General features: G+C 40.7%; 1 long non-coding RNA gene across 1 annotated transcript; it reads left to right on the top strand.

The window, feature by feature from the left end:
* The first annotated feature begins 243 nt into the window (after nucleotides 1–243).
* Nucleotides 244–9,671, top strand: LOC134482739 (uncharacterized). The gene is made up of 2 exons (XR_010059255.1): nucleotides 244–8,131; nucleotides 8,996–9,671. It is a non-coding gene; the product is annotated as an uncharacterized LOC134482739 (long non-coding RNA).
* Nucleotides 9,672–11,292: the final 1,621 nt, after the last annotated feature.

Raw genomic sequence — 11,292 nt, 5'->3', positions numbered from 1 at the left:
TGAGGGAGCTGTTGTATTTGTGGGGTGCTCTAGTACAGATGAAGGCATGAGTGGGGTCATATTGAATGCCTGCTGGGAAGTAGAGAAATATAGAACAGAGAGAGCGCTTGGTGTGGACCAAGAATCATACAGTACTTACAGAAGTTAAAAAGGAAACAATTTTGAAGAAATGGAAATCAGAGACACAGGAGGAACCATCATAGAGTAAATTGGGTAGGACCTAGCACAAAGGTACTTGGGTTGGGCCTGCAACTTGTTCTCTGGATGCTCTAACTGTGCTTCATTTCTCAAAAGAGACAAGGCGTTCTGCCTCAGGTGAGATTTCTTTCTTGATGGAGAGCAGCAACACATTTTCATCAGGACATTTTTTTATTTCTTGTTCCATCCTTAAAGCCTTTTGGATGGCCACTACTGGGGACAGTGTTGCCCTCTCCTTAGGCACAGAGGAATAATAGGTTGTCTTCTGTGTTCTCATTGCTGCTTCTTTTCACCCTGAGGCTGCTTGTTGACTGAAGGCAGAAGACACCCTGGCATGTATGTTTTGTCCAGTGCAGGTGTCCTCTGGAGTGGCCTGAAGAGAAGGCCAGTCTCAGTGGTTCTTCTGAATCCTCTATGACTAGAATTATGGACATAGGCATAAACAAGGTTATGGGAGATGACAAGTCCAATGTGCCAATGGTGGGTTGGTTTCCACTTCTCTGCAGTCCAGGCCTAGTGCGGAAGTAGCATACTCATCAAGGGTAGGGAATGGAGCCATAACTGGAGTAACTGTCTGAGGCTGGTTGTGAAGCCAGGCACCTGGATAGCCTGTCCTTACAGTAATCAGTTGAATGCCATGATCTGCTTAGACTTTCTTTGATATAAAGAAACATTATGTCTTGTCTTTTGAATGGAACATATTGCATTACTTCCAAAATTCCAGGGTGTGGCTTGAGAGGTATCATTTCCTCATAGGGGTTTGGGAAATGGCTCCCATTCTTCTTTGAAGCAGGGGTGCATTATCATGTCTATGATGGATATATCTGGGTTTGACTGTCATTAAGTTGCTAAGCAGGTCATCTAGCTCTCTTGACACCCAACAGTGGTCAAGATACACACCTGCCACATGTCTTCTCAGCTCGTGTATGAAAATAGAGGCAACATTTCCAACTACCTTAAAATGTAAGACTCTAGCATTCATATGTGGTTCTTTGAACCATCATAAATTTATCCTAGGAAGAGTTCATGGGCATCAAAAGTGTTAGCACCATTGTACAGGTTCAGCATTTGCTCTGATTGTCTTGGGTACTAAGGTCAAAGTCAATGATTTTGGCTTTTTGTTTCTTATCCAACATATTAGTTGTTTTCAAGTCCTGTGATTATTCTGTGCCCCTGACAGTAGATCTAGGCTGTTAATATTTGCATAAACATTTGCCAGGCCTTGTCCTTCACTATGTAGCCATACTTTGAGATACATTTGTAAAGATGTTGAACCTCACCCAGCTCCATGACAAGGTATCCACTTGTTTTGGTCTCAATTACTTGTAGATGATGTTGGGGTAGTTAAACACAATTGTTGTCATTGCCATGGTCATTACTGGATGGCATAAGTGCTTCTTCCTCACAAGGACTTGGAGGCCACTGTATCAGAACATCCACTGTCTTAGCACCTGCTTTTACCCAACACATCCACTGTACTGACTGTCCAAGCCTATGTTTTGTTGCCTTTCCCCTGAACTTCCTGCCATTGCAGAAGGAAGTAGGATGATATGGTCTGGTTAACACATTGTCTGGTTGAAGTGTCCTTAGTTTCTAGGGCTTGGAATCCAATGTATTCCATTGCTTTTTCACATTAGCAGGGTCTGGCCTGAGGGGGATCAGTTGCTCATAGGGATTTGGGAACTGCTTCTAGTCTTAGTTGAACTAGGGTTGCATCATGACCACAATGACTGTTGGCCTATATTTATGGTTGACTATCGTTAGGAGGCTAAGTAGGTCTTCCAGCTCTTCTGACACCCCACCAGAGGCAGCACATACCTCTACTACAACGTGTCTTTTCAGCTCCAAAATTAAGAGAGAATCAAATGGAAACTTTCTGACTGTCAAGAATTATAAAATTCCACCCAAGGTCCATATTTTGTTCTTTGGAACATAAGAAAATTTTTCAACGAAGAGTTCAGGGACACCAAAAGTATAAGTATCGCAGTGCTGGTTCAGCATTTCCCCTGGGTAGAATGAGGTACTAGGCCAAAGTTCATAATCTTGACTTTTCAATTGATATACAAACCAGCACTCTTTGGCTTCACGTCCCTGTGAAGTATTGTTTGCCCGTAGAAGTGGCTCATCACAGCTATTATTTGCACAATATTTCCCTAGCCTTGACTTGCTCTAGGAAGGCATATTTTGGCACACAGTAAGCAAGATGATCTCCTGGTTTGATTATGCATTGTAATATCTTAGACTCAGAATCCATTATGGTGCAGTTCTTCCACAAATGCAGGGTCTAGCCTGACAGAGCTCAGTCCTTCATAGAGATTTGGGAAAGACTTTCAGTCTTCCTTTAACCAGGGGTACATCATCCCATCTGTGACTGTCAACCTATATTTCATGCTGACTATCATTAAGAGGCTAAGTGGTCCTCTATCTCTTCTGACACCCTGCGGGGGTTAGGATACATACATGCCACAATGGTCTTCTCAATTATAGTATGAATACAGAGTAAAATCTGACTTTTTTAACTACCATGAAATGTAAAACTCAGGTCCATTTGTCGTTCTGTGGACTATCATAAAGTTGCTGAGGAAGAGTTCAGGAGCTCCAAAAGAGAAAGTACCACAGTGCCACTTCAGCATTGCCCTGGTTCAACTAGGGTTCTAAGGCAAAAGTCTATGATTTTGACTTCTCCATTTATGTCCAATGGTAAACTTATCAGGTTTCTGTTCCCTGTGCACTATACCCTGGTCATTTCATTAGCTCACAGTTATGATTATTTGCCTAAATATTTCCCTGCCTTTGTCCTCCCCTAGGTGGCCCCATTTTCAGGTGCTTTGGTAAAGCTGTTGTCCTTCAACAAGTTCTTACTTGCAGAAGTGAGATGCTGTTCAGGTGGTCGACCATCATTGTCTCTGCCTTGGTCATGAGTGTCAGGCACCATTGCTTCTTTAGAAGCGGTTCGATGGCTCTGGGGCTGCCACTGAGTCGAAGGTGTTGCTCCTGTGTCCCATGGTCCTTAAGACTTTGTATTGAGATTGGAATTTTCCCTCATCAGAAATTCTGCTGAGGGCTAGGGTGTGGGGTCTGCTCTTTACTATGTGTAAGCATTGTAGCTAAAGATACTACAAATATTACCTAGAAATAACTTAAAAGTATAGAATAAAAATAATGGAAACGATGTAGGGCAAATGAAGCTAAAATCACAGCATGTGTTAACTAAAAATGACCAAAATGTCTTTGGGATTGCAGTTTATTCTTTTATTTGTTTCTGTTTTACTTTTTGTTTTTGTTTGTTTCTTGGTTTTTTGGCTCTGTCAAGAGGGCAACCCTGTAGTGCAATAGATCACAGATTCAGATGATGTCAGGTGAAATAGTCATTGGCCACATAAAGGCTAAAGCCTGTGTTTGGGCAATGGAAGGAAAGACACAGCAGAACTTTTTGGGGAATGGAGAGAAAGAAGAATAGAGGCGGAAGAATCGGCCAAAAAGAAGATGGGGGAGAAAGAGGTTGAAAATGGAGCAGGAGCCACAAGTAGGTAGAGATTTTATAAATGGGCAATAGAGTAGTGTAGTGGTACATTTGTCTAATCTAAGCACTCAGCTTATAATTATATAATTGAGTTTTCTGTTCTTGCATGGGCCTTTTGGCGTTGGAGATTTACCCCTATAAATCTGGCTAGTATAAGCCTCTTGTGTTTTCATTACAAAAGACTAAGACAAATCCTGTGAGAGGAGCATTGGCCAGCCTTCTGCAGGTCAGGGAGATGGGGTGGATGAGATAAGAAACGCAAGCAGCAGTCCAGGCATTTCAGATTAAAGTTGTTTGGTTAGAGTAGCAAACTAGGAGCAGGAACCAGGCAAGATGGCAGCATAGAGCTGGCCATGTGGGTTGAGCGTTACCACTGATACCAGAGCATAGCAGGAATTTGCATTCCTGTGTTCTCATTGCTGTTGTGTTCTCTCTGAGGATGATTATTGAGTGAATTCAGGCGACACTGCTGGCGTGCATGTATGTTTGTCCAGTGTGGGTGTAATCTGGTGTGGCCTGAAGAAACAAAGGGCAGCCCCAGTGACTCTTCTGCCTACTTTTTGACCAGATTGTGGTCAAAGGAAGTCACTAGACCATTGGATGATGATGAGGCCTGTGCATATAGGGCGGGGTAGCTACCACTCCTCTACAGCCCAACAGGAATGCATCATCATCATCAAGGGGAGGGAATAACTGGACTCAATGTGTGAGCCTCCATTGTTCAGCCTTGCACCTGGAGAACTTGCCTGTACAGTAAGCCACATGATCCCACGGTTTGATTATATGTTGTGATATCTTAGGCTCTGTACCCAGTATGTTCTATTTCTTCCACAATTGCAGGGTCTACCTGACAGAGCTCAGTCCTTTGTAGGGATTTGGGAAAGCCTTTCAATCTTCCTTTAACCAGGGGTACATCATCACATCTGTGACTGTCAACCTATATTTCATGTTGACTATCATTAAGAGGCCAAGAGGTCCTACATTTATCTTTTCTGACACCCCACAGAGGTTAGGATACATACTTGCCACAACCGGTCTTCAAAACTGTAGTATGAAGACAGAGTAAAATCTGACTTTTTAATCTACCATTAAATGTAAAACTATGGTCCATATGTCATTCTGTGGACTATCATAAATTTTTCTGAGGAAGAGTTCAGGAGCTCCAAAAGAGAAAGCACCACAGTGCCAGTTCAGCATTGCCCTGGTTCCACTTGAGTTCTAAGGCAAAAGTCGATGATTTTGACTTTTCCATTTATGTCCAACATAATCTTATCTGGTTTCAGTTCACTGTGTACTATACCGTGCTCATGGCATTAGCTCACAGTTGCTATTATTTGCCTAAATATTTCCTGCCCTTGTCCTCCTCTAGGTGGCCCCATTTTCAGGTGTTTTGGTAAAGCTGTTGTCCTTCAACAAGCTCTTACTTGGGGAAGTGAGATGCTGTTCAGGTTGTTGACCATCATCATTGTTTCTGCCTTGGCCATGTGTGGCCTACACCAATGCTTCTTTACAAGCAGTTTGATGGCCATGGGACTGCTAGGGAGGTGATGATGTGATATCGGGACCTTGGCATTGCTCCTTAAGTCCTTAAGACTTTGTACTGAGTGTGGAAGTTTCCCTCTGCTGGGGCCTAGGGTGTGGGAAATCCTCCTTACTATGTGTAAGCATTGTAGCTAAAAATACTACAAATAATACCTAGAAATAACTTTAAAAGTGTAGAATAAAAATAATGAAAAAGATGTTTGGAAACTGAAGCTATTGTCACTTCATGTGTTAACTAAAATGAGCAAAATGTCTTGTGGATTACTGTTTGAATTTTTTCCTCTCAAGAGGGTGGCCCTGTAGTGCAATAGATCACATATTCAGATGATGTCAAGTGAAATAGTAATTAGCCATATAAAGGCTACAGCCTGTCATTGGGCAATGGAAGGAAAAGATAGAGCAGAATGTTTTGGCAAAGGGAGAGAAAGAATAGAGACGGATGATGCGGGCAAGAAGAAGAAGATGGGGGAGAAGAGGTGGGAAATGGAGCAGGCCCATGGGCTTGCAGGAGCCACAAGTAGCTAGAGATTTCATAAATGGGCAATAGAGTAGTGTAGTGGTAGATTTGTCTAATCTAAGCACTCAGCTTGTACTTATATTATTGAGTTTTCTGTTCTTTGACTGGGACTTTTGGAGTTTGAGATTTACCACTATAAATCTGGCTAGTATAAGCTTCTGGGTTTTCATTTCAAAAGACTAAGGCAACTCCTGTGAAAGGAGCATTATCCAACTTTCTGCAGGTCAGCCAGAGGTGGTGGATGGGATGAGAAATGCAAGCAGTAGTCCAGGCATTTCAGATTAAAGTTGTTTGTTTAGAGTAGCAAACTACCAGCAGGAACCAGGACAAGATGGCTGCATAGAGCTAGCCATGTGGGTTCAGCATAACCACTGATACCAGAACATAGCAGGAATTTGCATGGGTTTAATTTAAAACTTCATGCAATAGATGATGTTGCGTGTGGTAGTCAACAATCCACTAGGGAGTTAGGATTCTTGTCCTAGGGATGAGAGAATTAGATTCCTGAATGAGCAGAGATGAGTCAAGTGACTCCAGCACATGGGAATCTTAATCAAACACAGTGATAGACAGACCCAAATCAGGCTCTGAGTTCTCCTCCTGTAAAAAGAATCAGTATAATAAATGGATCCAGGCAGAGAGGGAGACTGAAGACTGCCTACTTTTAATAAAGTTTGGTTTAGTTGTTGCTAATTTGGTGTAATTTTGTTTAAAGATAGAAGAGGACACACTTTTGGCCAGAGTCACCTGGGGAATTGCTCTTGAGGTTCAGAGCTAACTCAGGGCAAATGGGCCCAGATTATCTGGGAGCTCCTGCTGTGCAGGGAAAAACTGAGCTAACAGAAAAACTACAGCCTCCAAGGCAGACAACAGAATTTGGATAAGGATGAAATCCTCTAGGAAAGTCTCAGTGTATCACAGGATTCTCCTATTCTCTCAAAAGAGGGTTAAATATCCTGTCTTGGCAGATTAGAAAAGGCCCGAAAAAACTGTTTCTACTCTGCTTGTTTGGTTTAGTTCCCTCGTATGAGTATTTAATTTTCGAAATGTATGTGATTTTGAATTTTCTGGTTATTTTACTATTCCTCTGGGAAAGATGTCAACCTAAAAATCTTTCTGGTTACTGGCTAAAGCGCATGCTAATTTGGGAGAAAGACCTTATGTTTCTGCTTATAGGAAAAGTAATTAGGCACTGGACTCCTTCCAGGGTTCTCTGGGTCAGAAAGGGCAGAGTGAGCCCCCCTGAAGAACTAGAAAATTCAAGAGAACCAAGCAAGAAAGGTAAAGATTCCTTATGCCATTGTTCACAATGCATGAACGAAGACTTATGATTAGTTATTATTAAATTTGGCTCATAAAAAGACTATCTTTTCACATGCTTAAACAAAGAGCAGTATTTCATCTTGAGTAGTCAAGGTATTTTATGTTAAACTGGTTCCCAATTGGCTTAGCAATCGAGCCTCAGGATGCAGGGTAACAAGTGCATAGAAGTAGCCATAGGGACTGGGTGAAACTCTGATGCCTGTGTTTAGCCAGACTTAGTGTGGGGTTATTTTAAAATTACATGTAACAAAAAGTCCTTGAAATAAACTAAAGTCAAAGTTAGGAAAATAGAATACAAATTATGGAAAAGATATCAGGGAAAAAGCTAAAGTCAAAAATCCCAACTAAAATCCAAACAAATAACCCACCTTGTATTCTGTTCAGAAAAGTCACGAAGCTCTCTAGAAGGAGACAAGACAGGATGCAGCTGTTGGGCTATCTCAGGCAAACTCTGCACCGGAGCACCTGTTCAAAGAGATTAGAATATCATTATTGTATCATGGATGTTTACTGGGAGAATGGAATGATTTAACAGCTGAGTTGTGGAATTCTATTGATCTATAAAATAACCTATGCAGTGGATAATATAAAGTTATGAAATATCTTCCAGCTTCATTAATCAGAACTATAAAATTTCAATCTAGCCCATGGATGCTGATGGTAACTGTCGCTTCTGTTTCCGACCCGCAGAAAAGAGCGCCTACACAGCGTTCTTCTCAAAGCGGTTTATTCAGGAACCTTACAACATGCAAACAGGAATCTTCTTTTCTTCTGTCTCCCTCCCAGCCCAGCCCCCGGAGCACACTCCCTTATACCCTCCCTCAACTCCGCCTCCTCAGTCCAGACTGCATAATCTCAGTTCATAGGTCCACGTCACATGGCCTGATCTTGCATCATGGTGCACCTGCACAGCTCTCACAATGGACGTGGCTAGTTTCAGGTGTGTGAGGAAGTCAGATGCTAGTCACGAGACTTAGCTGCAGTCCCAGGCGCCATCTTGGGACTACCGCCACACCCGCTCCCCACAGGTAACTGTGATTTCAAGGTCATTTCCAATCATCTATGTTAAGTGTTTTGACTCAAGGAAACTGGCATTGCCATAGATGAAATCAGTAAAAGGCATATTTATTTCTTCTTTGCCACATAACTAGACAAATGTCAGTTCAAAAAGTTGCGATTATTGAGTGTACTTTTTTCATCTCAGTTACTTTATGTATTTTTTCATTTATTTAAATTTCCATACATGTATACAGTAAAATATGGTCATATCCACCCTAACATCTGTCCTCCAACTTCTAAAAGATCCCTCTGAGAATCCCCCGATTGACTCTATAGCCCTGGTTGGTCTGGGACTTGCTGTGTAAATCAGATTAGTCTAGAACTCACAGAGGTCCACCTGAATCTGATCCTGGGCTTAAAAGTCAGCACCACTAAACCATTCCTCTGTGTGTGTGTGTGTGTGTGTGTGTGTGTGTGTGTGTGTGTGTGTGTGTGTGTACGGAAATATACATACACACATTTTTTGTATCCCAGTAAGCCCTATTAGTGCTAGTCATACATGCATACTGTGTGTACAGACATTCACTGGATTATCAGAGTCCTACCAGTGGCTTGTCCCCAAGGAAGAGTGAATTTCTATCAGCTGTTGTTAACTGCAGCTCCTCATTTGATGCAAGGGCTTATAAGTTCTTCTCCCACCCGTGCACGATGTGCAAACAAATGACACAGCCACCTCTGTCACTTTACTCGGTTAACATATACTAATAAAATATTATGGTATTTTCAAATTTATATGTATATGTATTGTATATGTATAATGACACATTGTATATACTTGTAATGGCTATTCTTGGTTGTGAACTTGACTATATGTGGAATGAACTTCAATCCAGAATTGGAAAGCTCACCTTTGATCCTGATTTGAGGCTGGGAGACACAAATTTCTGAACTGAATCTTGGCATGGAGATCATGAGGCAAAGTAGCTATGAATCTCAGGAGTTTAAGACAAGGAGATCTCTGAGTTCAAGGTCACCTAGGACAAAGCAAGTCCCAGTTCCAGCTGTGGTGGTACACACCTTTAATCTGGGACATACCTTCTGCTGGAGATTTATATAAGGACATTGGAAGAAGGAAAAGTCTCTCTTTCGTCTGCCTGCCTGATTTGTAGGACTGAGCCACTGCTAGATCCTTGGACTCCTATTCATACCTGCTGCTGATCATTGTTGGGGAGTTGGACTATAGACTGCAAGTCATCAACCAATTGTCTTACTGTACAGAGATTTCCCATAAGATCTGTGTCTCTAAAGAACCCTGTATGAGACAATTCTCTTTTATAATATATAATTTCTATTGATAGATAATGTAATTTATTATTTTATTCATAGTATTATTATATTCATCTCTATGTTTATATGTAAACAAAACACAGGTTGTATGCCTATGAAACAGTAACACACTGCATACTTGATGACTGCTGTCTTTTCCCTACTCCCTACTGCAGGGGAGAAAATGGACCATTCTCATCAATGAAAAAGGTAAAATAAAATGTTAACTATTGGCTGAAACACAGATGGTTTGCACATAAAATTACATCTTCTTGATTGCTACTTTAGAAATTTTTCTTCATTTCCTGAAGTCACTTTTTATGATACATTACTATATCAAATACTATCTCATAGTTTTTAAGGTAAGTTATTTTTATTGTTGGTACAAAAGTATACACATAGTGTTGTGCAACTTCCAGTAATATTCGGGTAGGGCTTCATGCACATGACTGTATGGTTTAATACTTCCCTATGTGATCCAAAGCTCTTTTGTTGTCATATTATGATCTCTAAGCAGAATATTTTTGATCCTGAAATTATATACAATACCTAACTTTTTTTAAAACACTTCATTAGCTCTCTCCATAGAATGCTATTTAAGTGTGTTTGACTGTTCGGTCCCAGGATATGAATTCCAGTAGAGCACTTTCTGGATAATATTTACTTACAAAGTGTTGTTAACTGCTTCCTCCAAGAAGTTAATTTCTTGTTTTGAAATTTAAACCTTATGTTTAAATAGAAGATAGAGAAGGCAGATGCTGGATTATTTAGTACCAAGCTGGTTTTCTGTCCTGATATGGGTAAGGGCTGGTCACTTGAGGTGTTTCTCATTCCTTTGGATTTGTAGCTGTTTCAGACTTTATAAATAATCATTTTGAGTATTACAAGTCTATGGGCATTTTCTCACCAAATTGTCCATTTTTACAGGAGTATTTTTCTTACAAGTTTGGAACCATAAAATAGAAACTTTCCTAACTAGTCAAGCTACTAGGGTGTATGTGGGCAGGATTTTGCACATTTCCTGCTGTGTGATTTAATTGTGCTGTTCTGACCATTTTTTTTTGCATAGGCTGCTGGCCAGTATAAACTGGAAATCTATGTTAAGTCGTTGTCCAAGGAGGTATTGCAGATGTGGTCAGTATTTGTTTTAAAGGAAACAGTGAAAGGCATTCTTCACTCGAGCTTTGTGAAATACTGTGCAGATGCTTATGGCTGTGGATGCTGTGTGGTGTGAGGAATGCTGCTGTGCACTGACTGTGTGCTGTGAGGAATGCTGCTGTACACTGACTGTGTGGTGTGAGGAATGCTGCTGTGCATTGACGCTGCCTTTCTTCTTTTCTCCCTACACCTGCATCCTTCTGGTGGCTCAGGTTGGACAACTAGGTGCCCATGACCAACTCCTCATTGTGGATGGATTTAGTCTGGTTGGACTTTCTCAGGAAAGGTATGACTAATTGGTTCCTTTAAAGCCTCAACTGATTGGTTAGTTTTAATGTACTGAAGTGATATTTTGCATTTTGAAATTTGAATTCAAAAAGTAGTGATGTAAAAGATCTTTGTGTTTACTCACCTTCCCCAATAATCCTAGTTCTTAGAGCACAGGAATCTCATTTTGTGTTCACTCTTAAGAATGTATATTAGTATAGAGTATTACCTTAAATAATTATATAAATATGTACACATATACTTAGAGCTTGTAAAATGTTTAAATATCTTAATGTTAATGTTATAGAATAGAATATACTTGCCTTTTTTATAATTAATTATCATAAGTGATGTGGACAGGACATAATCTTCTGAAAGCCTGGTTTATTTCCCACACAGCAACCAGGCTGAGGAACCTAAGCACAAGTATTCTGAACAG

Source organism: Rattus norvegicus, chromosome 1, assembly GCF_036323735.1.
Source record: "Rattus norvegicus strain BN/NHsdMcwi chromosome 1, GRCr8, whole genome shotgun sequence".
Classification (NCBI taxonomy): domain Eukaryota; kingdom Metazoa; phylum Chordata; class Mammalia; order Rodentia; family Muridae; genus Rattus; species Rattus norvegicus.
Note: the sequence above shows the minus strand (reverse complement) of the source record. Positions and strands in the feature narration are given on the sequence as shown.